General features: G+C 40.3%; 19 non-coding genes across 19 annotated transcripts; all 19 read left to right on the top strand.

Annotated features, from left to right (window-relative positions):
* The first annotated feature begins 250 nt into the window (after nucleotides 1–250).
* Nucleotides 251–323, top strand: TRNAF-GAA (transfer RNA phenylalanine (anticodon GAA)). The gene has a single exon. It is a non-coding gene; the product is annotated as a tRNA-Phe (tRNA).
* Nucleotides 324–1,137: 814 nt separating this feature from the next.
* On the top strand, nucleotides 1,138–1,210 carry TRNAF-GAA (transfer RNA phenylalanine (anticodon GAA)). The gene has a single exon. It is a non-coding gene; the product is annotated as a tRNA-Phe (tRNA).
* Nucleotides 1,211–2,021: 811 nt separating this feature from the next.
* TRNAF-GAA (transfer RNA phenylalanine (anticodon GAA)) lies at nucleotides 2,022–2,094 on the top strand. Its single transcript has one exon. It is a non-coding gene; the product is annotated as a tRNA-Phe (tRNA).
* Nucleotides 2,095–2,908: 814 nt separating this feature from the next.
* On the top strand, nucleotides 2,909–2,981 carry TRNAF-GAA (transfer RNA phenylalanine (anticodon GAA)). Its single transcript has one exon. It is a non-coding gene; the product is annotated as a tRNA-Phe (tRNA).
* Nucleotides 2,982–3,795: 814 nt separating this feature from the next.
* Nucleotides 3,796–3,868, top strand: TRNAF-GAA (transfer RNA phenylalanine (anticodon GAA)). The gene has a single exon. It is a non-coding gene; the product is annotated as a tRNA-Phe (tRNA).
* An 811-nt stretch (nucleotides 3,869–4,679) lies between these two features.
* On the top strand, nucleotides 4,680–4,752 carry TRNAF-GAA (transfer RNA phenylalanine (anticodon GAA)). Its single transcript has one exon. It is a non-coding gene; the product is annotated as a tRNA-Phe (tRNA).
* Nucleotides 4,753–5,566: 814 nt separating this feature from the next.
* Nucleotides 5,567–5,639, top strand: TRNAF-GAA (transfer RNA phenylalanine (anticodon GAA)). Its single transcript has one exon. It is a non-coding gene; the product is annotated as a tRNA-Phe (tRNA).
* An 811-nt stretch (nucleotides 5,640–6,450) lies between these two features.
* TRNAF-GAA (transfer RNA phenylalanine (anticodon GAA)) lies at nucleotides 6,451–6,523 on the top strand. Its single transcript has one exon. It is a non-coding gene; the product is annotated as a tRNA-Phe (tRNA).
* Nucleotides 6,524–7,337: 814 nt separating this feature from the next.
* TRNAF-GAA (transfer RNA phenylalanine (anticodon GAA)) lies at nucleotides 7,338–7,410 on the top strand. Its single transcript has one exon. It is a non-coding gene; the product is annotated as a tRNA-Phe (tRNA).
* An 813-nt stretch (nucleotides 7,411–8,223) lies between these two features.
* On the top strand, nucleotides 8,224–8,296 carry TRNAF-GAA (transfer RNA phenylalanine (anticodon GAA)). Its single transcript has one exon. It is a non-coding gene; the product is annotated as a tRNA-Phe (tRNA).
* An 811-nt stretch (nucleotides 8,297–9,107) lies between these two features.
* Nucleotides 9,108–9,180, top strand: TRNAF-GAA (transfer RNA phenylalanine (anticodon GAA)). Its single transcript has one exon. It is a non-coding gene; the product is annotated as a tRNA-Phe (tRNA).
* Nucleotides 9,181–9,985: 805 nt separating this feature from the next.
* Nucleotides 9,986–10,058, top strand: TRNAF-GAA (transfer RNA phenylalanine (anticodon GAA)). Its single transcript has one exon. It is a non-coding gene; the product is annotated as a tRNA-Phe (tRNA).
* Nucleotides 10,059–10,869: 811 nt separating this feature from the next.
* Nucleotides 10,870–10,942, top strand: TRNAF-GAA (transfer RNA phenylalanine (anticodon GAA)). The gene has a single exon. It is a non-coding gene; the product is annotated as a tRNA-Phe (tRNA).
* Nucleotides 10,943–11,756: 814 nt separating this feature from the next.
* Nucleotides 11,757–11,829, top strand: TRNAF-GAA (transfer RNA phenylalanine (anticodon GAA)). The gene has a single exon. It is a non-coding gene; the product is annotated as a tRNA-Phe (tRNA).
* Nucleotides 11,830–13,515: 1,686 nt separating this feature from the next.
* TRNAF-GAA (transfer RNA phenylalanine (anticodon GAA)) lies at nucleotides 13,516–13,588 on the top strand. Its single transcript has one exon. It is a non-coding gene; the product is annotated as a tRNA-Phe (tRNA).
* Nucleotides 13,589–14,185: 597 nt separating this feature from the next.
* On the top strand, nucleotides 14,186–14,258 carry TRNAF-GAA (transfer RNA phenylalanine (anticodon GAA)). The gene has a single exon. It is a non-coding gene; the product is annotated as a tRNA-Phe (tRNA).
* Nucleotides 14,259–14,400: 142 nt separating this feature from the next.
* Nucleotides 14,401–14,472, top strand: TRNAF-GAA (transfer RNA phenylalanine (anticodon GAA)). The gene has a single exon. It is a non-coding gene; the product is annotated as a tRNA-Phe (tRNA).
* Nucleotides 14,473–15,286: 814 nt separating this feature from the next.
* On the top strand, nucleotides 15,287–15,359 carry TRNAF-GAA (transfer RNA phenylalanine (anticodon GAA)). Its single transcript has one exon. It is a non-coding gene; the product is annotated as a tRNA-Phe (tRNA).
* Nucleotides 15,360–16,171: 812 nt separating this feature from the next.
* TRNAF-GAA (transfer RNA phenylalanine (anticodon GAA)) lies at nucleotides 16,172–16,244 on the top strand. The gene has a single exon. It is a non-coding gene; the product is annotated as a tRNA-Phe (tRNA).
* The last annotated feature ends 7,357 nt before the right edge of the window (nucleotides 16,245–23,601 follow it).

Below are 23,601 nucleotides of genomic sequence, written 5' to 3'. Positions count from 1 at the left end.
AAACACCAAAAAAGACTTTCCAAATGTCAGACGTAGCTGCAATAGCTCATTTGGGAGAGCATTAGACTGAAGATCTATAAGTCCCTGGTTCGATCCCGGGTTTCGGCATGTTTAGTAGCTGTATTTTTGTTACAGAATAGCAATTTACCAGCAGAATCTTTCATTATAAGGTGTTGCTCTTCAAGAACACTTGATGCTCTTTTTTTCCCAACCTAAAACCCCAAATACGACTTCACATCTGTCACAATTAGCCGAAATAGCTCAGTTGGGAGAGCGTTAGACTGAAGATCTAAAGGTCCCTGGTTCGATCCCGGGTTTCGGCATATTTAGTTGCTGTGTTTTTTGTTACAGAATAGCAATTTAGCAGCAGAAACTGCCGTGTTCAGGTTCTGGTCTTCAAGAACATTTCATGTTATTATAGTTTGCATTATTATTAGCCCCAATAAAAGAATTTCTTATTAGTAGAGCTTGGCGAAATAGCTCAGTTGTGACAACATTAGACTGAAGATCTAAGGGTGTCTTGTTCAATCCTAGGGTTTAGCATGGTTGGGTGTTTGCTTTTGCTACTGAATAGCAATTTAACAGCAAAAACTGTTGTGTTCAGGTTTTGATCTTGAAAAGCATTTTATGTTATTTCAGTTTGCAAAATCTTTAGCTCCTAAAAAAAGACATTCTTATCAGTATAGCTTGCCAAAATAGCTCAGTTGTGAGAGCAATAGACTGAAGACCTTAAAATCCCTAGTACGATTGTGGGTTTCCACATGTTTGGGTGTTTGCAGTTTGTTACTGAGTAGCAATTCAGCAAAAAGAAATTTAGCAGCAGAAACTTTCATTTTCAGGTTTCGCCCTCTAGGACACTTGATGTTCTTTCAGTTTGCCTTATCTTAAACACCAAAAAAGACTTTCTAAACGTCAGACTTACACGCAATAGCTCTTTTGTGAGAGCATTAAACTGAAGATCTAAAGGTCCTGGGTTCGATCCCGGGATTCGGCATGTTTAGTTGCTGTATTTTTGTTACAGAATAGCAATTTACCAGCAGAATCTTTCATTATCAGGTGTTGTACATCAAGAACACTTAATGCTCTTATTTTTCCCAGCCTAAAACCCCAAATACGGCTTGACATCTTTCACAATTAGCCGAAATAGCTCAGTTGGGAGAGCGTTAGACTGAAAATCTAAAGGTCCCTGGTTCGATCCCGGGTTTCGGCATATTTAGTTGCTGTTTTTTTGTTACAGAATAGCAATTTAGCAGCAGAAACTGCCGTGTTCAGGTTCTGGTCTTCAAGATCATTTCATGTTATTACAGTTTGCATTATTATTAGCCCCAATAAAAGAATTTCTTATTAGTAGAGCTTGGCGAAATAGCTCAGTTGTGAGAACATTAGACTGAAGATCTAAGGGTGTCTTGTTCAATCCTGGGGTTTAGCATGGTTGGGTGTTTGCTTTTGCTACTGAATAGCAATTTAGCAGCAAAAACTGTTGTTTTCAGTTTTTGATCTTGAAAAACATTTTATGTTATTTCAGTTTGCAAAATCTTTAGCTCCAAAAAAAGACATTCTTATCACTATAGCTTGCCAAAATAGCTCAGTTGTGAGAGCAATAGACTGAAGACCTTAAAATCCCTAGTACGATCGTGGGTTTCCACATGTTTGGGTGTTTGCATTTTGTTACTGAGTAGCAATTCAGCAAAAAGAAATTTAGCAGCAGAAACGTTTATTTTCAGGTTTCGCCCTCTAGGACACTTGATGTTCTTTCAGTTTGCCTTATCTTAAACACCAAAAAAGACTTTCCACATGTCAGATGTAGCTGCAATATCTCATTTGGGAGAGCATTAGACTGAAGATCTATAAGTCCCTGGTTCGATCCCGGGTTTCGGCATGTTTAGTAGCTGTATTTTTGTTACAGAATAGCAATTTACCAGCAGAATCTTTCATTATAAGGTGTTGCTCTTCAAGAACACTTGATGCTCTTTTTTCCCCAACCTAAAACCCCAAATACGACTTCACATCTGTCAGAATTAGCCGAAATAGCTCAGTTGGGAGAGCGTTAGACTGAAGATCTAAAGGTCCCTGGTTCGATCCCGGGTTTCGGCATATTTAGTTGCTGTTTTTTTTGTTACAGAATAGCAATTTAGCAGCAGAAACTGCCGTGTTCAGGTTCTGGTCTTCAAGAACATTTCATGTTATTACAGTTTGCATTATTATTAGCCCCAATAAAATAATTTCTTATTAGTAGAGCTTGGCGAAATAGCTCAGTTGTGACAACATTAGACTGAAGATCTAAGGGTGTCTTGTTCAATCCTGGGGTTTAGCATGGTTGGGTGTTTGCTTTTGCTACTGAATAGCAATTTAGCAGCAAAAACTGTTGTGTTCAGGTTTTGATCTTGAAAAGCATTTTATGTTATTTCAGTTTGCAAAATCTTTAGCTCGTAAAAAAAGACATTCTTATCAGTATAGCTTGCCAAAATAGCTCAGTTGTGAGAGCAATAGACTGAAGACCTTAAAATCCCTAGTACGATCGTGGGTTTCCACATGTTTGGGTGTTTGCAGTTTGTTACTGAGTAGCAATTCAGCAAAAAGAAATTTAGCAGCAGAAACTTTCATTTTCAGGTTTCGCCCTCTAGGACACTTGATGTTCTTTCAGTTTGCCTTATCTTAAACACCAAAAAAGACTTTCTAAACGTCAGACTTACACGCAATAGCTCTTTTGTGAGAGCATTAAACTGAAGATCTAAAGGTCCTGGGTTTGATCCCAGGATTCGGCATGTTTAGTTTCTGTATTTTTGTTACAGAATAGCAATTTACCAGCAGAATCTTTCATTATCAGGTGTTGTTCATCAAGAACACTTAATGCTCTTTTTTTCCCCAGCCTAAAACCCCAAATACGGCTGGACATCTTTCACAATTAGCCGAAATAGCTCAGTTGGGAGAGCGTTAGACTGAAGATCTAAAGGTCCCTGGTTCGATCCCGGGTTTCGGCATATTTAGTTGCTGTTTTTTTGTTACAGAATAGCAATTTAGCAGCAGAAACTGCCGTGTTCAGGTTCTGGTCTTCAAGATCATTTCATGTTATTACAGTTTGCATTATTATTAGCCCCAATAAAAGAATTTCTTATTAGTAGAGCTTGGCGAAATAGCTCAGTTGTGAGAACATTAGACTGAAGATCTAAGGGTGTCTTGTTCAATCCTGGGGTTTAGCATGGTTGGGTGTTTGCTTTTGCAACTGAATAGCAATTTAGCAGCAAAAACTGTTGTTTTCAGGTTTTGATCTTGAAAAGCATTTTATGTTATTTCAGTTTGCAAAATCTTTAGCTCCTAAAAAAAGACATTCTTATCAGTATAGCTTGCCAAAATAGCTCAGTTGTGAGAGCAATAGACTGAAGACCTTAAAATCCCTAGTACGATCGTGGGTTTCAACATGTTTGGGTGTTTGCAGTTTGTTACTGAGTAGCAAGTCAGCAAAAATAAATTTAGCAGCAGAAACTTTCATTTTCAGGTTTCGCCCTCTAGGACACTTGATGTTCTTTCAGTTTGCCTTATCTTAAACACCAAAAAAGACTTTCTAAACGTCAGACTTACACGCAATAGCTCTTTTGTGAGAGCATTAAACTGAAGATCTAAAGCTCCTGGGTTCGATCCCAGGATTCGGCATGTTTAGTTGCTGTATTTTTGTTACAGAATAGCAATTTACCAGCAGAATCTTTCATTATCAGGTGTTGTTCATCAAGAACACTTAATGCTCATTTTTTCCCCCAGCCTAAAACCCCAAATACGGCTTGACATCTTTCACAATTAGCCGAAATAGCTCAGTTGGGAGAGTGTTAGACTGAAGATCTAAAGGTCCCTGGTTCGATCCTGGGTTTTGGCATGTTTAGTTGCTGTTTTTTTGTTACAGAATAGCAATTTAGCAGCAGAAACTGCCGTGTTCAGGTTCTGGTCTTCAAGTTCATTTCATGTTATTACAGTTTGCATTATTATTAGCCCCAATAAAAGAATTTCTTATTAGTAGAGCTTGGCGAAATAGCTCAGTTGTGAGAACATTAGACTGAAGATCTAAGGGTGTCTTGTTCAATCCTGGGGTTTAGCATGGTTGGGTGTTTGCTTTTGCTACTGAATAGCAATTTAGCAGCAAAAACTGTTGTTTTCAGTTTTTGATTTTGAAAACCATTTTATGTTATTTCAGTTTGCAAAATCTTTAGCTCCAAAAAAAGACATTCTTATCAGTATAGCTTGCCAAAATAGCTCAGTTGTGAGAGCAATAGACTGAAGACCTTAAAATCCCTAGTACGATCGTGGGTTTCCACATGTTTGGGTGTTTGCATTTTGTTACTGAGTAGCAATTCAGCAAAAAGAAATTTAGCAGCAGAAACGTTTATTTTCAGGTTTCGCCCTCTAGGACACTTGATGTTCTTTCAGTTTGCCTTATCTTAAACACCAAAAAAGACTTTCCAAATGTCAGACGTAGCTGCAATAGCTCATTTGGGAGAGCATTAGACTGAAGATCTATAAGTCCCTGGTTCGATCCTGGGTTTCGGCATGTTTAGTAGCTGTATTTTTGTTACAGAATAGCAATTTACCAGCAGAATCTTTCATTATAAGGTGTTGCTCTTCAAGAACACTTGATGCTCTTTTTTTCCCAACCTAAAACCCCAAATACGACTTCACATCTGTCACAATTAGCCGAAATAGCTCAGTTGGGAGAGCGTTAGACTGAAGATCTAAAGGTCCCTGGTTCGATCCTGGGTTTCGGCATATTTAGTTGCTGTTTTTTTTGTTACAGAATAGCAATTTAGCAGCAGAAACTGCCGTGTTCAGGTTCTGGTCTTCAAGAACATTTCATGTTATTATAGTTTGCATTATTATTAGCCCCAATAAAAGAATTTCTTATTAGTAGAGCTTGGCGAAATAGCTCAGTTGTGACAACATTAGACTGAAGATCTAAGGGTGTCTTGTTCAATCCTGGGGTTTAGCATGGTTGGGTGTTTGCTTTTGCTACTGAATAGCAATTTAACAGCAAAAACTGTTGTGTTCAGGTTTTGATCTTGAAAAGCATTTTATGTTATTTCAGTTTGCAAAATCTTTAGCTCCTAAAAAAAGACATTCTTATCAGTATAGCTTGCCAAAATAGCTCAGTTGTGAGAGCAATAGACTGTAGACCTTAAAATCCCTAGTACGATTGTGGGTTTCCACATGTTTGGGTGTTTGCAGTTTGTTACTGAGTATCAATTCAGCAAAAAGAAATTTAGCAGCAGAAACTTTCATTTTCAGGTTTCGCCCTCTAGGACACTTGATGTTCTTTCAGTTTGCCTTATCTTAAACACCAAAAAAGACTTTCTAAACGTCAGACTTACACGCAATAGCTCTTTTGTGAGAGCATTAAACTGAAGATCTAAAGGTCCTGGGTTCGATCCCGGGATTCGGCATGTTTAGTTGCTGTATTTTTGTTACAGAATAGCAATTTACCAGCAGAATCTTTCATTATCAGGTGTTGTACATCAAGAACACTTAATGCTCTTATTTTTCCCAGCCTAAAACCCCAAATACGGCATGACATCTTTCACAATTAGCCGAAATAGCTCAGTTGGGAGAGCGTTAGACTGAAAATCTAAAGGTCCCTGGTTCGATCCCGGGTTTCGGCATATTTAGTTGCTGTTTTTTTGTTACAGAATAGCAATTTAGCAGCAGAAACTGCCGTGTTCAGGTTCTGGTCTTCAAGATCATTTCATGTTATTACAGTTTGCATTATTATTAGCCCCAATAAAAGAATTTCTTATTAGTAGAGCTTGGCGAAATAGCTCAGTTGTGACAACATTAGACTGAAGATCTAAGGGTGTCTTGTTCAATCCTGGGGTTTAGCATGGTTGGGTGTTTGCTTTTGCTACTGAATAGCAATTTAGCAGCAAAAACTGTTGTTTTCAGTTTTTGATCTTGAAAAACATTTTATGTTATTTCAGTTTGCAAAATCTTTAGCTCCAAAAAAAGACATTCTTATCAGTATAGCTTGCCAAAATAGCTCAGTTGTGAGAGCAATAGACTGAAGACCTTAAAATCCCTAGTACGATCGTGGGTTTCCACATGTTTGGGTGTTTGCATTTTGTTACTGAGTAGCAATTCAGCAAAAAGAAATTTAGCAGCAGAAACGTTTATTTTCAGGTTTCGCCCTCTAGGACACTTGATGTTCTTTCAGTTTGCCTTATCTTAAACACCAAAAAAGACTTTCCACATGTAAGACGTAGCTGCAATAGCTCATTTGGGAGAGCATTAGACTGAAGATCTATAAGTCCCTGGTTCGATCCTGGGTTTCGGCATGTTTAGTAGCTGTATTTTTGTTACAGAATAGCAATTTACCAGCAGAATCTTTCATTATAAGGTGTTGCTCTTCAAGAACACTTGATGCTCTTTTTTCCCCAACCTAAAACCCCAAATACGACTTCACATCTGTCAGAATTAGCCGAAATAGCTCAGTTGGGAGAGCGTTAGACTGAAGATCTAAAGGTCCCTGGTTCGATCCCGGGTTTCGGCATATTTAGTTGCTGTTTTTTTTGTTACAGAATAGCAATTTAGCAGCAGAAACTGCCGTGTTCAGGTTCTGGTCTTCAAGAACATTTCATGTTATTACAGTTTGCATTATTATTAGCCCCAATAAAATAATTTCTTATTAGTAGAGCTTGGCGAAATAGCTCAGTTGTGACAACATTAGACTGAAGATCTAAGGGTGTCTTGTTCAATCCTGGGGTTTAGCATGGTTGGGTGTTTGCTTTTGCTACTGAATAGCAATTTAGCAGCAAAAACTGTTGTTTTCAGGTTTTGATCTTGAAAAGCATTTTATGTTATTTCAGTTTGCAAAATCTTTAGCTCCTAAAAAAAGACATTCTTATCAGTATAGCTTGCCAAAATAGCTCAGTTGTGAGAGCAATAGACTGAAGACCTTAAAATCCCTAGTACGATCGTGGGTTTCAACATGTTTGGGTGTTTGCAGTTTGTTACTGAGTAGCAAGTCAGCAAAAAGAAATTTAGCAGCAGAAACTTTCATTTTCAGGTTTCGCCCTCTAGGACACTTGATGTTCTTTCAGTTTGCCTTATCTTAAACACCAAAAAAGACTTTCTAAACGTCAGACTTACACGCAATAGCTCTTTTGTGAGAGCAATAAACTGAAGATCTAAAGGTCCTGGGTTTGATCCCAGGATTCGGCATGTTTAGTTGCTGTATTTTTGTTACAGAATAGCAATTTACCAGCAGAATCTTTCATTATCAGGTGTTGTTCATCAAGAACACTTAATGCTCTTTTTTTCCCCAGCCTAAAACCCCAAATACGGCTTGACATTTTTCACAATTAGCCGAAATAGCTCAGTTGGGAGAGCGTTAGACTGAAGATCTAAAGGTCCCTGGTTCGATCCCGGGTTTCGGCATATTTAGTTGCTGTTTTTTTGTTACAGAATAGCAATTTAGCAGCAGAAACTGCCGTGTTCAGGTTCTGGTCTTCAAGATCATTTCATGTTATTACAGTTTGCATTATTATTAGCCCCAATAAAATAATTTCTTATTAGTAGAGCTTGGCGAAATAGCTCAGTTGTGAGAACATTAGACTGAAGATCTAAGGGTGTCTTGTTCAATCCTGGGGTTTAGCATGGTTGGGTGTTTGCTTTTGCTACTGAATAGCAATTTAGCAGCAAAAACTGTTGTTTTCAGGTTTTGATCTTGAAAAGCATTTTATGTTATTTCAGTTTGCAAAATCTTTAGCTCCTAAAAAAAGACATTCTTATCAGTATAGCTTGCCAAAATAGCTCAGTTGTGAGAGCAATAGACTGAAGACCTTAAAATCCCTAGTACGATCGTGGGTTTCAACATGTTTGGGTGTTTGCAGTTTGTTACTGAGTAGCAAGTCAGCAAAAAGAAATTTAGCAGCAGAAACTTTCATTTTCAGGTTTCGCCCTCTAGGACACTTGATGTTCTTTCAGTTTGCCTTATCTTAAACACCAAAAAAGACTTTCTAAACGTCAGACTTACACGCAATAGCTCTTTTGTGAGAGCATTAAACTGAAGATCTAAAGCTCCTGGGTTCGATCCCAGGATTCGGCATGTTTAGTTGCTGTATTTTTGTTACAGAATAGCAATTTACCAGCAGAATCTTTCATTATCAGGTGTTGTTCATCAAGAACACTTAATGCTCTTTTTTTCCCCAGCCTAAAACCCCAAATACGGCTTGACATTTTTCACAATTAACCGAAATAGCTCAGTTGGGAGAGCGTTAGACTGAAGATCTAAAGGTCCCTGGTTCGATCCCAGGTTTCGGCATATTTAGTTGCTGTTTTTTTGTTACAGAATAGCAATTTAGCAGCAGAAACTGCCGTGTTCAGGTTCTGGTCTTCAAGATCATTTCATGTTATTACAGTTTGCATTATTATTAGCCCCAATAAAAGAATTTCTTATTAGTAGAGCTTGGAGAAATAGCTCAGTTGTGAGAACATTAGACTGAAGATCTAAGGGTGTCTTGTTCAATCCTGGGGTTTAGCATGGTTGGGTGTTTGCTTTTGCTACTGAATAGCAATTTAGCAGCAAAAACTGTTGTTTTCAGTTTTTGATCTTGAAAAACATTTTATGTTATTTCAGTTTGCAAAATCTTTAGCTCCAAAAAAAGACATTCTTATCAGTATAGCTTGCCAAAATAGCTCAGTTGTGAGAGCAATAGACTGAAGACCTTAAAATCCCCAGTACGATCGTGGGTTTCCACATGTTTGGGTGTTTGCATTTTGTTACTGAGTAGCAATTCAGCAAAAAGAAATTTAGCAGCAGAAACGTTTATTTTCAGGTTTCGCCCTCTAGGACACTTGATGTTCTTTCAGTTTGCCTTATCTTAAACACCAAAAAAGACTTTCCAAATGTCAGACGTAGCTGCAATAGCTCATTTGGGAGAGCATTAGACTGAAGATCTATAAGTCCCTGGTTCGATCCCGGGTTTCGGCATGTTTAGTAGCTGTATTTTTGTTACAGAATAGCACTTTACCAGCAGAATCTTTCATTATAAGGTGTTGCTCTTCAAGAACACTTGATGCTCTTTTTTCCCCAACCTAAAACCCCAAATACGACTTCACATCTGTCACAATTAGCCGAAATAGCTCGGTTGGGAGAGCATTAGACTGAAGATCTAAAGGTCCCTGGTTCGATCCCAGGTTTCGGCATATTTAGTTGCTGTTTTTTTTGTTACAGAATAGCAATTTAGCAGCAGAAACTGCCGTGTTCAGGTTCTGGTCTTCAAGAACATTTCATGTTATTACAGTTTGCATTATTATTAGCCCCAATAAAAGAATTTCTTATTAGTAGAGCTTGGCAAAACAGCTCAGTTGTGACAACATTAGACTGAAGATCTAAGGGTGTCTTGTTCAATCCTGGGGTTTAGCATGGTTGGGTGTTTGCTTTTGCTACTGAATAGCAATTTAGCAGCAAAAACTGTTGTGTTCAGGTTTTGATCTTGAAAAGCATTTTATGTTATTTCAGTTTGCAAAATCTTTAGCTCCTAAAAAAAGACATTCTTATCAGTATAGCTTGCCAAAATAGCTCAGTTGTGAGAGCAATAGACTGAAGACCGTAAAATCCCTAGTAAGATCGTGGGTTTCCACATGTTTGGGTGTTTGCAGTTTGTTACTGAGTAGCAATTCAGCAAAAAGAAATTTATCAGCAGAAACTTTCATTTTCAGGTTTCGCCCTCTAGGACACTTGATGTTCTATCAGTTTGCCTTATCTTAAACACCAAAAAAGACTTTCTAGATGTCAGACTTACACGCAATAGCTCTTTTGTGAGAGCATTAAACTGAAGATCTAAAGGTCCTGGGTTCGATCCCAAGATTCGGCATGTTTAGTAGCTGTATTTTTGTTACAGAATAGCAATTTACCAGCATAATCTTTCATTATCAGGTGTTGTTCATCAAGAACACTTAATGCACTTTTTTTCCCCAGCCTAAAACCCCAAATACGGCTTCACAATTAGCCGAAATAGCTCAGTTGGGAGAGCGTTAGACTGAAGATCTAAAGGTCCCTGGTTCGATCCCGGGTTTCGGCATATTTAGTTGCTGTTTTTTTGTTACAGAATAGCAATTTAGCAGCAGAAACTGCCGTGTTCAGGTTCTGGTCTTCAAGATCATTTCATGTTATTACAGTTTGCATTATTATTAGCCCCAATAAAAGAATTTCTTATTAGTAGAGCTTGGCGAAATAGCTCAGTTGTGAGAACATTAGACTGAAGATCTAAGGGTGTCTTGTTCAATCCTGGGGTTTAGCATGGTTGGGTGTTTGCTTTTGCTACTGAATAGCAATTTAGCAGCAAAAACTGTTGTTTTCAGTTTTTGATCTTGAAAAACATTTTATGTTATTTCAGTTTGCAAAATCTTTAGCTCCAAAAAAAGACATTCTTATCAGTATAGCTTGCCAAAATAGCTCAGTTGTGAGAGCAATAGACTGAAGACCTTAAAATCCCTAGTACGATCGTGGGTTTCCACATGTTTGGGTGTTTGCATTTTGTTACTGAGTAGCAATTCAGCAAAAAGAAATTTAGCCGCAGAAACGTTTATTTTCAGGTTTCGCCCTCTAGGACACTTGATGTTCTTTCAGTTTGCCTTATCTTAAACACTAAAAAAGACTTTCCAGATGTCAGACGTAGCTGCAATAGCTCATTTGGGAGAGCATTAGACTGAAGATCTATAAGTCCCTGGTTCGATTCCTGGTTTCGGCATGTTTAGTAGCTGTATTTTTGTTACAGAATAGCAATTTACCAGCAGAATCTTTCATTATAAGGTGTTGCTCTTCAAGAACACTTGATGCTCTTTTTTTCCCAACCTAAAACCCCAAATACGACTTCACATCTGTCACAATTAGCCGAAATAGCTCGGTTGGGAGAGCATTAGACTGAAGATCTAAAGGTCCCTGGTTCGATCCCAGGTTTCGGCATATTTAGTTGCTGTTTTTTTTGTTACAGAATAGCAATTTAGCAGCAGAAACTGCCGTGTTCAGGTTCTGGTCTTCAAGAACATTTCATGTTATTACAGTTTGCATTATTATTAGCCCCAATAAAATAATTTCTTATTAGTAGAGCTTGGCAAAACAGCTCAGTTGTGACAACATTAGACTGAAGATCTAAGGGTGTCTTGTTCAATCCTGGGGTTTAGCATGGTTGGGTGTTTGCTTTTGCTACTGAATAGCAATTTAGCAGCAAAAACTGTTGTGTTCAGGTTTTGATCTTGAAAAGCATTTTATGTTATTTCAGTTTGCAAAATCTTTAGCTCCTAAAAAAAGACATTCTTATCAGTATAGCTTGCCAAAATAGCTCAGTTGTGAGAGCAATAGACTGAAGACCTTAAAATCCCTAGTACGATCGTGGGTTTCCACATGTTTGGGTGTTTGCAGTTTGTTACTGAGTAGCAATTCAGCAAAAAGAAATTTAGCAGCAGGAACTTTCATTTTCAGGTTTCGCCCTCTAGGACACTTGATGTTCTTTCAGTTTGTCTTATCTTAAACACCAAAAAAGACTTTCTAAACGTCAGACTTACACGCAATATCTCTTTTGTGAGAGCATTAAACTGAAGATCTAAAGGTCCTGGGTTCGATCCCAGGATTCGGCATGTTTAGTTGCTGTATTTTTGTTACAGAATAGCAATTTACCAGCAGAATCTTTCATTATCAGGTGTTGTTCATCAAGAACACTTAATGCTCTTTTTTTTCCCTGCCTAAAACCCCAAATACGGCTTGACATCTTTCGCAATTAGCCGAAATAGCTCAGTTGGGAGAGCGTTAGACTGAAGATCTAAAGGTCCCTGGTTCGATCCCGGGTTTCGGCATATTTAGTTGCTGTTTTTTTGTTACAGAATAGCAATTTAGCAGCAGAAACTGCCGTGTTCAGGTTCTGGTCTTCAAGATTATTTCATGTTATTACAGTTTGCATTATTATTAGCCCCAATAAAAGAATTTCTTATTAGTAGAGCTTGGCGAAATAGCTCAGTTGTGAGAACATTAGACTGAAGATCTAAGGGTGTCTTGTTCAATCCTGGGGTTTAGCATGGTTGGGTGTTTGCTTTTGCTACTGAATAGCAATTTAGCAGCAAAAACTGTTGTTTTCAGTTTTTGATCTTGAAAAACATTTTATGTTATTTCAGTTTGCAAAATCTTTAGCTCCAAAAAAAGACATTCTTATCAGTATAGCTTGCCAAAATAGCTCAGTTGTGAGAGCAATAGACTGAAGACCTTAAAATCCCTAGTACGATCGTGGGTTTCCACATGTTTGGGTGTTTGCATTTTGTTACTGAGTAGCAATTCAGCAAAAAGAAATTTAGCAGCAGAAACGTTTATTTTCAGGTTTCGCCCTCTAGGACACTTGATGTTCTTTCAGTTTGCCTTATCTTAAACACCAAAAAAGACTTTCCAAATGTCAGACGTAGCTGCAATAGCTCATTTGGGAGAGCATTAGACTGAAGATCTATAAGTCCCTGGTTCGATCCTGGGTTTCGGCATGTTTAGTAGCTGTATTTTTGTTACAGAATAGCAATTTACCAGCAGAATCTTTCATTATAAGGTATTGCTCTTCAAGAACACTTGATGCTCTTTTTTTTCCAACCTAAAACCCCAAATACGACTTCACATCTGTCACAATTAGCCGAAATAGCTCAGTTGGGAGAGCGTTAGACTGAAGATCTAAAGATCCCGGGTTTCGGCATATTTACTTGCTGTTTTTTTTGTTACAGAATAGCAATTTAGCAGCAGAAACTGCCGTGTTCAGGTTCTGGTCTTCAAGAACATTTCATGTTATTACAGTTTGCATTATTATTAGCCCCAATAAAATAATTTCTTATTAGTAGAGCTTGGCGAAATAGCTCAGTTGTGACAACATTAGACTGAAGATCTAAGGGTGTCTTGTTCAATCCTGGGGTTTAGCATGGTTGGGTGTTTGCTTTTGCTACTGAATAGCAATTTAGCAGCAAAAACTGTTGTGTTCAGGTTTTGATCTTGAAAAGCATTTTATTTTATTTCAGTTTGCAAAATATTTAGCTCCTAAAAAAGACATTCTTATCAGTATAGCTTGCCAAAATAGCTCAGTTGTGAGAGCAATAGACTGAAGACCTTAAAATCCCTAGTACGATCGTGGGTTTCCACATGTTTGGGTGTTTGCAGTTTGTTACTGAGTAGCAATTCAGCAAAAAGAAATTTAGCAGCAGAAACTTTCATTTTCAGGTTTCGCCCTCTAGGACACTTGATGTTCTTTCAGTTTGCCTTATCTTAAACACCAAAAAAGATTTTCTAAACGTCAGACTTACACGCAATATCTCTTTTGTGAGAGCATTAAACTGAAGATCTAAAGGTCCTGGGTTCGATCCCAGGATTCGGCATGTTTAGTTGCTGTATTTTTGTTACAGAATAGCAATTTACCAGCAGAATCTTTCATTATCAGGTGTTGTTCATCAAGAACACTTAATGCGCTTTTTTTTTACCAGCCTAAAACCCCAAATACGGCTTGACATCTTTCACAATTAGCCGAAATAGCTCAGTTGGGACAGCGTTAGACTGAAGATCTAAAGGTCCCTGGTTCGATCCCGGGTTTCTGCATATTTAGTTGCTGTGTTTTTGTTACAGAATAGCAATTTAGCAGCAGAAACTGCCGTGTTCAGGTTCTGGTCTTCAAGATCATTTCATGTTATTACAGTTTGCATTATTTATTAGCCCCAATAAAAGAATTTCTTATTAGTAGAGCTTGGCGAAATAGCTCAGTTGTGACAACATTAGACTGAAGATCTAAGGGTGTCTTGTTCAATCCTGGGGTTTAGCATGGTTGGGTGTTTGCTTTTGCTACTGAATAGCAATTTAGCAGCAAAAACTGTTGTTTTCAGGTTTTGATCTTGAAAAACATTTTATGTTATTTCAGTTTGCAAAATCTTTAGCTCCAAAAAAAGACATTCTTATCAGTATAGCTTGCCAAAATAGCTCAGTTGTGAGAGCAATAGACTGAAGACCTTAAAATCCCTAGTACGATCGTGGGTTTCCACATGTTTGGGTGTTTGCAGTTTGTTACTGAGTAGCAATTCAGCAAAAAGAAATTTAGCAGCAGAAACGTTTATTTTCAGGTTTCGCCCTCTAGGACACTTGATGTTCTTTCAGTTTGCCTTATCTTAAACACCAAAAAAGACTTTCCCAATGTCAGACGTAGCTGGAATAGCTCATTTGGGAGAGCATTAGACTGAAAATCTATAAATCCCTGGTTCGATCCCGGGTTTCGGCATGTTTAGTAGCTGTATTTTTGTTACAGAATAGCAATTTACCAGCAGAATCTTTCATTATAAGGTGTTGCTCTTCAAGAACACTTGATGCTCTTTTTTTCCCAACCTAAAACCCCAAATACGACTTCACATCTGTCATAATTAGCCGAAATAGCTCAGTCGGAGAGCATTAGACTGAAGATCTAAAGGTCCCTGGTTCGATCCCAGGTTTCGGCATATTTAGTTGCTGTTTTTTTTGTTACAGAATAGCAATTTAGCAGCAGAAACTGCCGTGTTCAGGTTCTGGTCTTCAAGAACATTTCATGTTATTACAGTTTGCATTATTATTAGCCCCAATAAAAGAATTTCTTATTAGTAGAGCTTGGCGAAATAGCTCAGTTGTGACAACATTAGACTGAAGATCTAAGGGTGTCTTGTTCAATCCTGGGGTTTAGCATGGTTGGGTGTTTGCTTTTGCTACTGAATAGCAATTTAGCAGCAAAAACTGTTGTGTTCAGGTTTTGATCTTGAAAAGCATTTTATGTTATTTCAGTTTGCAAAATCTTTAGCTCCTAAAAAAAGACATTCTTATCAGTATAGCTTGCCAAAATAGCTCAGTTGTGAGAGCAATAGACTGAAGACCTTAAAATCCCTAGTACGATCGTGGGTTTCCACATGTTTGGGTGTTTGCAGTTTGTTACTGAGTAGCAATTCAGCAAAAAGAAATTTAGCAGCAGAAACTTTCATTTTCAGGTTTCGCCCTCTAGGACACTTGATGTTCTTTCAGTTTGCCTTATCTTAAACACCAAAAAAGACTTTCTAAACGTCAGACTTACACGCAATAGCTCTTTTGTGAGAGCATTAAACTGAAGATCTAAAGGTCCTGGGTTCGATCCCAGGATTCGGCATGTTTAGTTGCTGTATTTTTGTTACAGAATAGCAATTTACCAGCAGAATCTTTCATTATCAGGTGTTGTTCATCAAGAACACTTAATGCTCTTTTTTTTCCCAGCCTAAAACCCCAAATACGGCTTGACGTCTTTCACAATTAGCCGAAATAGCTCAGTTGAGAAAGCGTTAGACTGAAGATCTAAAGGTCCCTGGTTCGATCCCTTGTTTTGGCATATTTAGTTGCTGTTTTTTTGTTACAGAATAGCAATTTAGCAGCAGAAACTGCCGTGTTCAGGTTCTGGTGTTTAAGATCATTTCATGTTATTACAGTTTGCATTATTATTAGCCCCAATAAAAGAATTTCTTATTAGTAGAGCTTGGCGAAATAGCTCAGTTGTGAGAACATTAGACTGAAGATCTAAGGGTGTCTTGTTCAATCCTGGGGTTTAGCATGGTTGGGTGTTTGCTTTTGCTACTGAATAGCAATTTAGCAGCAAAAACTGTTGTGTTCAGGTTTTGATCTTGAAAAGCATTTTATGTTATTTCAGTTTGCAAAATCTTTAGCTCCTAAAAAAGATATTCTTATCAGTATAGCTTGCCAAAATAGCTCAGTTGTGAGAGCAATAGACTGAAGACCTTAAAATCCCTAGTACGATCGTGGGTTTCCACATGTTTGGGTGTTTGCAGTTTGTTACTGAGTAGCAATTCAGCAAAAAGAAATTTAGCAGCAGAAACTTTCATTTTCAGGTTTCGCCCTCTAGGACACTTGATGTTCTTTCAGTTTGCCTTATCTTAAACACCAAAAAAGACTTTCCAAATGTTAGACGTAGCTGCAATAGCTCATTTGGGAGAGCATTAAACTGAAGATCTATAAGTCCCTGGTTCGATCCCGGGTTTCGGCATGTTTAGTAGCTGTATTTTTGTTACAGAATAGCAATTTATCAGCAGAATCTTTCATTATCAGGTGTTGTTCATCAAGAACACTTAATGCTCTTTTTTTCCCCAGCCTAAAACCCCAAATACGGCTTGACGCCTTTTACAATTAGCCGAAATAGCTCAGTTGAGAGAGCGTTAGACTGAAGATCTAAAGGTCCCTGGTTCGATCCCGGGTTTCGGCATATTTAGTTGCTGTTTTTTTGTTACAGAATAGCAATTTAGCAGCAGAAACTGCCGTGTTCAGGTTCTGGTCTTCAAGATAATTTTATGTTATTACAGTTTGCATTATTATTAGCCCCAATAAAATAATTTCTTATTAGTAGAGCTTGGCGAAATAGCTCAGTTGTGACAACATTAGACTGAAGATCTAAGGGTGTCTTGTTCAATCCTGGGGTTTAGCATGGTTGGGTGTTTGCTTTTGCTACTGAATAGCAATTTAGCAGCAAAAACTGTTGTGTTCAGGTTTTGATCTTGAAAAGCATTTTATGTTATTTCAGTTTGCAAAATATTTAGCTCCTAAAAAAGACATTCTTATCAGTATAGCTTGCCAAAATAGCTCAGTTGTGAGAGCAATAGACTGAAGACCTTAAAATCCCTAGTACGATCGTGGGTTTCAACATGTTTGGGTGTTTGCAGTTTGTTACTGAGTAGCAATTCAGCAAAAAGAAATTTAGCAGCAGAAACTTTCATTTTCAGGTTTCGCCCTCTAGGACACTCGATGTTCTTTCAGTTTGCCTTATCTTAAACACCAAAAAAGACTATCCAAATGTTAGACGTAGCTGCAATAGCTCATTTGGGAGAGCATTAGACTGAAGATCTATAAGTCCCTGGTTCGATCCCGGGTTTCGGCATGTTTAGTAGCTGTATTTTTGTTACAGAATAGCAATTTACCAGCAGAATCTTTCATTATAAGGTATTGCTCTTCAAGAACACTTGATGCTCTTTTTTTCCCAACCTAAAACCCCAAATACGACTTCACATCTGTCACAATTAGCCGAAATAGCTCAGTTGGGAGAGCGTTAGACTGAAGATCTAAAGATCCCGGGTTTCGGCATATTTAGTTGCTGTTTTTTTTGTTACAGAATAGCAATTTAGCAGCAGAAACTGCCGTGTTCAGGTTCTGGTCTTCAAGAACATTTCATGTTGAGGGGCGTGGCTTGGACGCTATACTGCAAAGACACACTGGGCTGGAGCTCCTGCAATAAAGAGCTCTAAAATACCCTCAAGCCCGCTCATTACCACATTAAATAGCCCCTACTGTGAGCCTGTGGCCTGCTGACAGCGGTGGGCTATCTGGAGAGGAGCCCCGCACAGCTGACAAGCCATTTCTGCCGCTACGAGCCCGCGGCCTACCCGACATCCAGAAGCCGGGGCCTCGAGTTTGGAGGCATCCCGACGACGAGCTCCGGGACCCGTTCGCGGCCGCTGCGGGACCCGGCGGACCTTCTGCGGGCACCCCACACACCCTCTGGCCGGCGGAGACCCTCCCCAGACCCTCAAATACCTGCAGGGGGCCGAAAACTTCCCCCCTGAGCCGGGAGAAGTGCTTGAAAGGAGAGTCTCCTGCTGGTGACTATGGCGGCGGCCATCTTGGAAGGCACCTAGTAGCTCATACAGCCAGCAGCAGCAGAAGTCAGGAACACTGAAGAGCAGCTCTGAAAAAGCATACTAGTCTACAAACTCTGCCTGCTGTGCATCTGTTAGTGGCTTCTCCCTATTGAAGACATACAATCCATCCCTGGCTGCAGCTAAAGAGGTACGTTTTACCATATAATCGTGCCCTTTTATGCTAATCTGAGACTGCTCTCGGGCTCTGTCCGGTGCTCTCCTACCATCACTAGCGGGTTTGAGGTGACCCTCGTCTCTACACCCCTACAGCCTGTCGCAATGTGACCCCTGATGGGAACTTCTTCCACCCAGAGTCTTATCGTTTAACATGAGATTACGTTTAAAAACCAGCACCCTGCCTACTTTATAACGTACTAGCCTAGAGGGATCCGTCTGCTGCTCTGCTCTCAGATCATTTATTTTTTTTTTTCTCCATTTTTTTTTACTTCTGTCACATTATGGCACCTAAAAAAGCAAAACCCGCACTGCCTCCTCGGGTGTCTCTCCCGAACCGGAAACAACACCAGGCGTCCCCGCCACCTCGTGGAGTGCCGGCCCCTTCCACGAAAAGCCCCTATTCATCTGAACTGACCAGCTCGCTTTCAGTATCGGGCGTAGACCCGAATTCTGATGCCCCCCTTACTGTGAAGACCCTTTGTCAGGTCTTGATGGCCTTCAAATCGGACTTAACTCACGATCTCACAGCTGCTATACGTGAAGTCAAAGCTGAGCTGACAGTCATCGGGGATAGAACCGACACTCTAGAGCGCAAATTGGAAGAACTAGTGACGTCGCATAACGATCTTATCACAGCTCATGACCAACAACAAAACGAGATGGACACATTTAAAAACAAAATGGCAGATATGGAAGATCGTTCCAGACGGAACAATATTAAAATACGCGGAATACCCGACTCGGTCGATAACCCGGATCTGATTGACTACGCCATGGCTCTGTTCCGTAAATTGCTACCTGGAGTATCCGATGCGGAACTACTAATTGACCGAATCCATCGCCTTCCTAAACCTCGGTTTCTCTCCAACACATTACCTAGAGATACGTTACTCCGGGTACACTTCTTCACCGTTAAGGAACGTATTCTCCAAGCCACGCGAGCTGCAGAGAACTCTGATACCCTAGGAGGCTTGCAATTGTTCCCGGACTTCTCCGCACTCACCCTTTCTAAGAGACGCAGTCTAGCTCTGATCACTTCCGCCCTCCGGGCCCAAGATATCCGATATAGGTGGGGCTTTCCAGTGAAGCTAATTGTCTTTAACGAAGGTTCTTCGTTTATTATATCTGAGCTGGAAGCCGGAGTGAAACTGCTCGAGGACTGGGACATCTCTGTGAAATTACCATCCTCTCATGAGAGACGTCCCCCACCTCGCTCGGAATGGTCCACTGAGTGAGCGCACTACGTAATTAGTGAACGATCTAACATGCCTTTCTGTATTTAGTTAGAGATGTTGATTCTATTATATTTGTTTATTGCTGCAATTATGGCTATAGAATCCCTCTGGGCGAGCTATATTTTCTCCTTGCTGGTTATCATAGTACATGCTCCCCTACTTAGAAGTGGTTGTTCAGTTTACGCCCCAGCTTACCTGTTTATCTGTTTAATGGCCTATCTTTATACTACACGCTGATAACAGCAGATGGAAGAATTTCCACTATTGAGATGGGCCATACCATTTTGGGCTTCGCTTTTGTCTTTTTAATATATGTTTATTTCCCATGTGCCACTTTTACCTAGAAGGAGATGTACATTTATTCTCCCTACACATTAGCTATTTATTTTTTTATTTTTCACTGACTCTGGGTGGACTGGAAAGTCCGCCTGCCCCCCGTTTATCTACTGCATTCATTTTTCCCCTGCAGTAGCTATGCAGACCCGATGTACTGGGTCGATTTACTTTTCCTTTCCCTTTGACTCCCTGTTTTTGAGTCTATCGCCCCTTCTCCGTGTTTTTTCTATCCCCCCCTCCCCCCCCAATCAGGATGGGATGCCGTCACTTACATAGCAGTTTCACTGAATAATTATGGTTGGTATTCTTTCATTGAATGTGAAGGGTTTAAACTCCCCTAACAAACGGAGACTAGCTCTATCCTCCTTTCATAAGTATAAAGCTGACATAGTCGCCTTACAAGAAACTCACTTTTCCTCACACAATCCCCCTGTACTGAAAGACCACAGGTTCCCTATAGGATATTTCGCTAACGGCCCCTTTAAAAGAAATGGAGTAGCTCTGTTGTTTAGAGAAAATGTTCCTTTTACTCTCCACTCCCAAATTGCAGATAAGGCAGGCCGATACTTGATTCTCACGGGTGTTCTGGACAGTAAATATGTCACTATAGTCTCGCTATATGCACCTAACTCGAACCAGGTGGCCTTCATTCGGAAGCTATGCTTGCTTATTCAAAAGGTCCGGATCGGCTCCCTAATCCTCCTAGGAGACTTTAACTTAGTATTAGACCCCAAACTAGATAAATCGTCCCAGCCCTCTTCAACTACATCTAAAACCCGCCCTGGCCCCTCATCAGCGTTACGCAATATCTTAGCGGAGTTCGACCTATATGACATCTGGCGCATTCGCAACCCCTCAGGTAGAGACTACACGTTCTTTTCACCGGTTCACAATTCGTATTCCCGAATTGACCTTGTGCTATGCGATAAATGGACCCTACAGGACTCTGGTACGGTCGACATCCTTCCTATCACCTGGTCCGACCACGCTCCGATATATTGGAAGTGGCACACTAGGTCCGCCCCCATCCCCCCCAGATCATGGCGATTATCTCCCCATCTACTACATGACCCATTGGCCAAAAAAATTATCTCCGATGGTATGTCCCTATATACAGACACTAATTCCCCGTCAGACACTTCTTTACCAAATTACTGGTGTGCGTTAAAAGCGGTTGTTCGTGGTTCGGCCATTCAGGCTGGAGCTACGCTTAAAAAGCAAGCTAAACAACTCCAACTAGATCTGGAACAGAGACTTAAAATAGCCAAAGATAAGAATAAAAAACACCCCACCCGGCTTTTGCGTAAGGAACTATCTGACATCCGCAGCCAATTACAAAAACTTTTGGTTTTTAGAACCCAAGCAGCCTTGAATAGATTACAACAGAAATTCTACCTAGTAGGTAATAGACCCGGTAAAATGCTTGCTCGCAGACTTCGGGCCCAACGAGCTCGCAACAGAATTAAATTTATTTTCTCCCCCGCAGGCTCTAAGCTTGCCAACCCTCTAGATATCGCTAATCAATTCGCAGACTACTACATTAAATTATATAATTTACACTCTGACCCCCTCACATTCCAGCCTACTACAGACTCTATACAAGCGTTCCTTTCTTCGGTCAACCTCCCCACCTTGACTCCTGATCAGTTAGATGCTTTAAACGCCCCTTGGACCGCATTAGAGGTCGAAGCCACAATTAAATCCCTCCCGAAGGATAAGGCCCCTGGCCCCGATGGGTTTATTAACGACTTCTATACTTCCGTTACAGGTCATCTCTCCCCCATCTTAACTACTCTGTTTAATGATATAACCAGTACGGGTGCCTTCCCTAAGGAAATGCTGGAGGCCCGGGTGGTAGCTATACCCAAACCTGGGAAAGACCCTGCTCACTGCCATAACTACAGACCAATTGCATTACTTAATAGCGATGTTAAGCTCTATGCTAAAATGATAGCATCCCGACTTAGTGTTTATTTACCATTGTTGATTCATCCTGACCAGGTTGGATTCGTGTCTGGAAGACAGGCCTCCGACAACACCCGCAGGGTCTTCAATTTAATTGATAGGGCCTCTGACACCGAGGGATTTCTGTTACTCTCGTTGGATGCTGAGAAGGCGTTCGACAGACTAAATTGGCTGTACATGCGTACTGTTTTAGTTAAATTTGGCTTCTCAGCCCAGATTCTGGCGTCAATCTTAGCATTGTACACTCTACCGTCAGCAAGGGTATTAAGCAATGGATTCTTGTCGGACGCCTTCCCAATCACTAATGGAACCCGCCAAGGTTGCCCCCTCTCACCTTTGATATATGCTCTTGGCATTGAACCCCTCGTGGCTAAAATCAGAGCGGATGCTACATTCCCCGGCCTGACCCATGGGGGACTTTCCCATAAGTTGTGTCTCTTTGCCGACGACGTTCTTCTCTTTGTATCTCGACCCTCCTCTTCTCTCCCGCATCTACATTCGATATTACACGGCTTCAGTGAGGCCTCATACTATAAACTGAACACAACTAAAACTGACGCTTTACCTGTCCACTTACCCGATACACTCACGGCTGCTCTCCGATCTCAGTATCCATACAACTGGAAACTTAACTCACTTACATACCTAGGGATACATATTCCTCCTACTTCCTCTACCGTTTTTGATTTAAATCTTCCTCCCCTGATACTCACTCTCCAAACCCTGACATCCTCGTGGCTTTTGTATGAAATATCCTGGCTGGGTCGGTTGGCTGCCTTTAAAATGTCCCTATTACCCAAACTTATGTATCTATTTCGCACTATACCTTATACTTTCCCCAAATCATATCTCGATAAATGTAGAATAGTCCTGACAAAATATCTGTGGAAATCGCACCCCCCAAAATTGGCACATGCCAGAATGATACTCCCTCGACACAGGGGAGGTCTCGCATTACCCGACCTAAATATATATCAGGAAGCATGTGTGCTTGCCCAACTGAAATCTTGGAACTCCTCAAACCCCATATCCTTGAGGGCCCACATTGAGGATGACTGTAGCACAGGATACCCATTAGCAGATTTATTATGGACTCCTAAAGCCCTACGTCCCAATGACTTGCCCATCCTCCCCTCTACAGCTTCCTCTTTACGAATATGGGATAATTTGATGAGTAAGCTCCCTGGCATTACAACCTCCTACACTGCCCTTTCACTTAAAGCAGTGAGTAAAAAAATTCCCAATTTACATGTCTCTACGTGGAATGCATGTAATATTCATACCCTTGGAGACTTATTTGATGGAACTGCCTTCATTTCATTCGCTCAATTGCAGGATAAATTCTTCCTCCCGAGCACTGAACTATTCCACTACTTCCAAATCAGACACTGGTTTAGGAGTCTGCCCATTGTACAAACTCCTCCCAGCTCTCTAGTTCAGTCTGTCCTATCCCGCGTGGTATTGCCTACATCAACTAAAGATATCACTTACTGGTACAATACACTCATCTCATTGGTCCCATACCAAAAATCTAATGCTCAGAAGCGCTGGGAGAGAGACTTGAGTATTTCCATAACAGAGACACAATGGGAGCAATTATATCGATTAACATTCCGCATGTCACGTTGCTTAAACCATTCAGAAATGCATGTTAAATTATTGAATAGGTTATACCTGACCCCGGACAGACTACACACATTTTGGCCCTCCTGCTCATCACTATGTTGGAGAAATTGCGGAGAAATAGGACATTTGTATAACATTTTCTGGTCATGTCCTCTTCTTCATACTTTCTGGGCAGAAGTATTTACGCTGATAAATAAAGTGCTATGTCTATCTTTAAGCCCATCCCCAGCTTTAGCTCTCCTACATATTTATCCCCTAGAGGTCTCAGCCTCCCAAAAGTACTTATTGGGACACATTTGTATAGCAGCAAGGGCAACCTTGGCCCAAGCCTGGAAACAAGCGGTAGTTCCTCCTGCTCTAAAAGTGTTTCATAAAGTTCATTTCCACTATATCATGGAAACTGAAAGTATGCCTTATTCTTCCTCTGCTTCCTCTCCCATTATGCGATGGTTCCCTTGGCATGAATACGTCACAGAGGGGGAAGGTTCCACTCTCATATCACACCCAGGGAAGACATCCCCTTTACAATTTAGTCTGAACGAGGAATCTTCTACTTCATGAACGATCCATCTCCTATATTATCCCTTTTAGT

This window comes from Pseudophryne corroboree, unplaced genomic scaffold, assembly GCF_028390025.1.
Source record: "Pseudophryne corroboree isolate aPseCor3 unplaced genomic scaffold, aPseCor3.hap2 scaffold_801, whole genome shotgun sequence".
Lineage (NCBI taxonomy): Eukaryota > Metazoa > Chordata > Amphibia > Anura > Myobatrachidae > Pseudophryne > Pseudophryne corroboree.
This window is presented reverse-complemented; position numbering and strand designations above follow the sequence as displayed.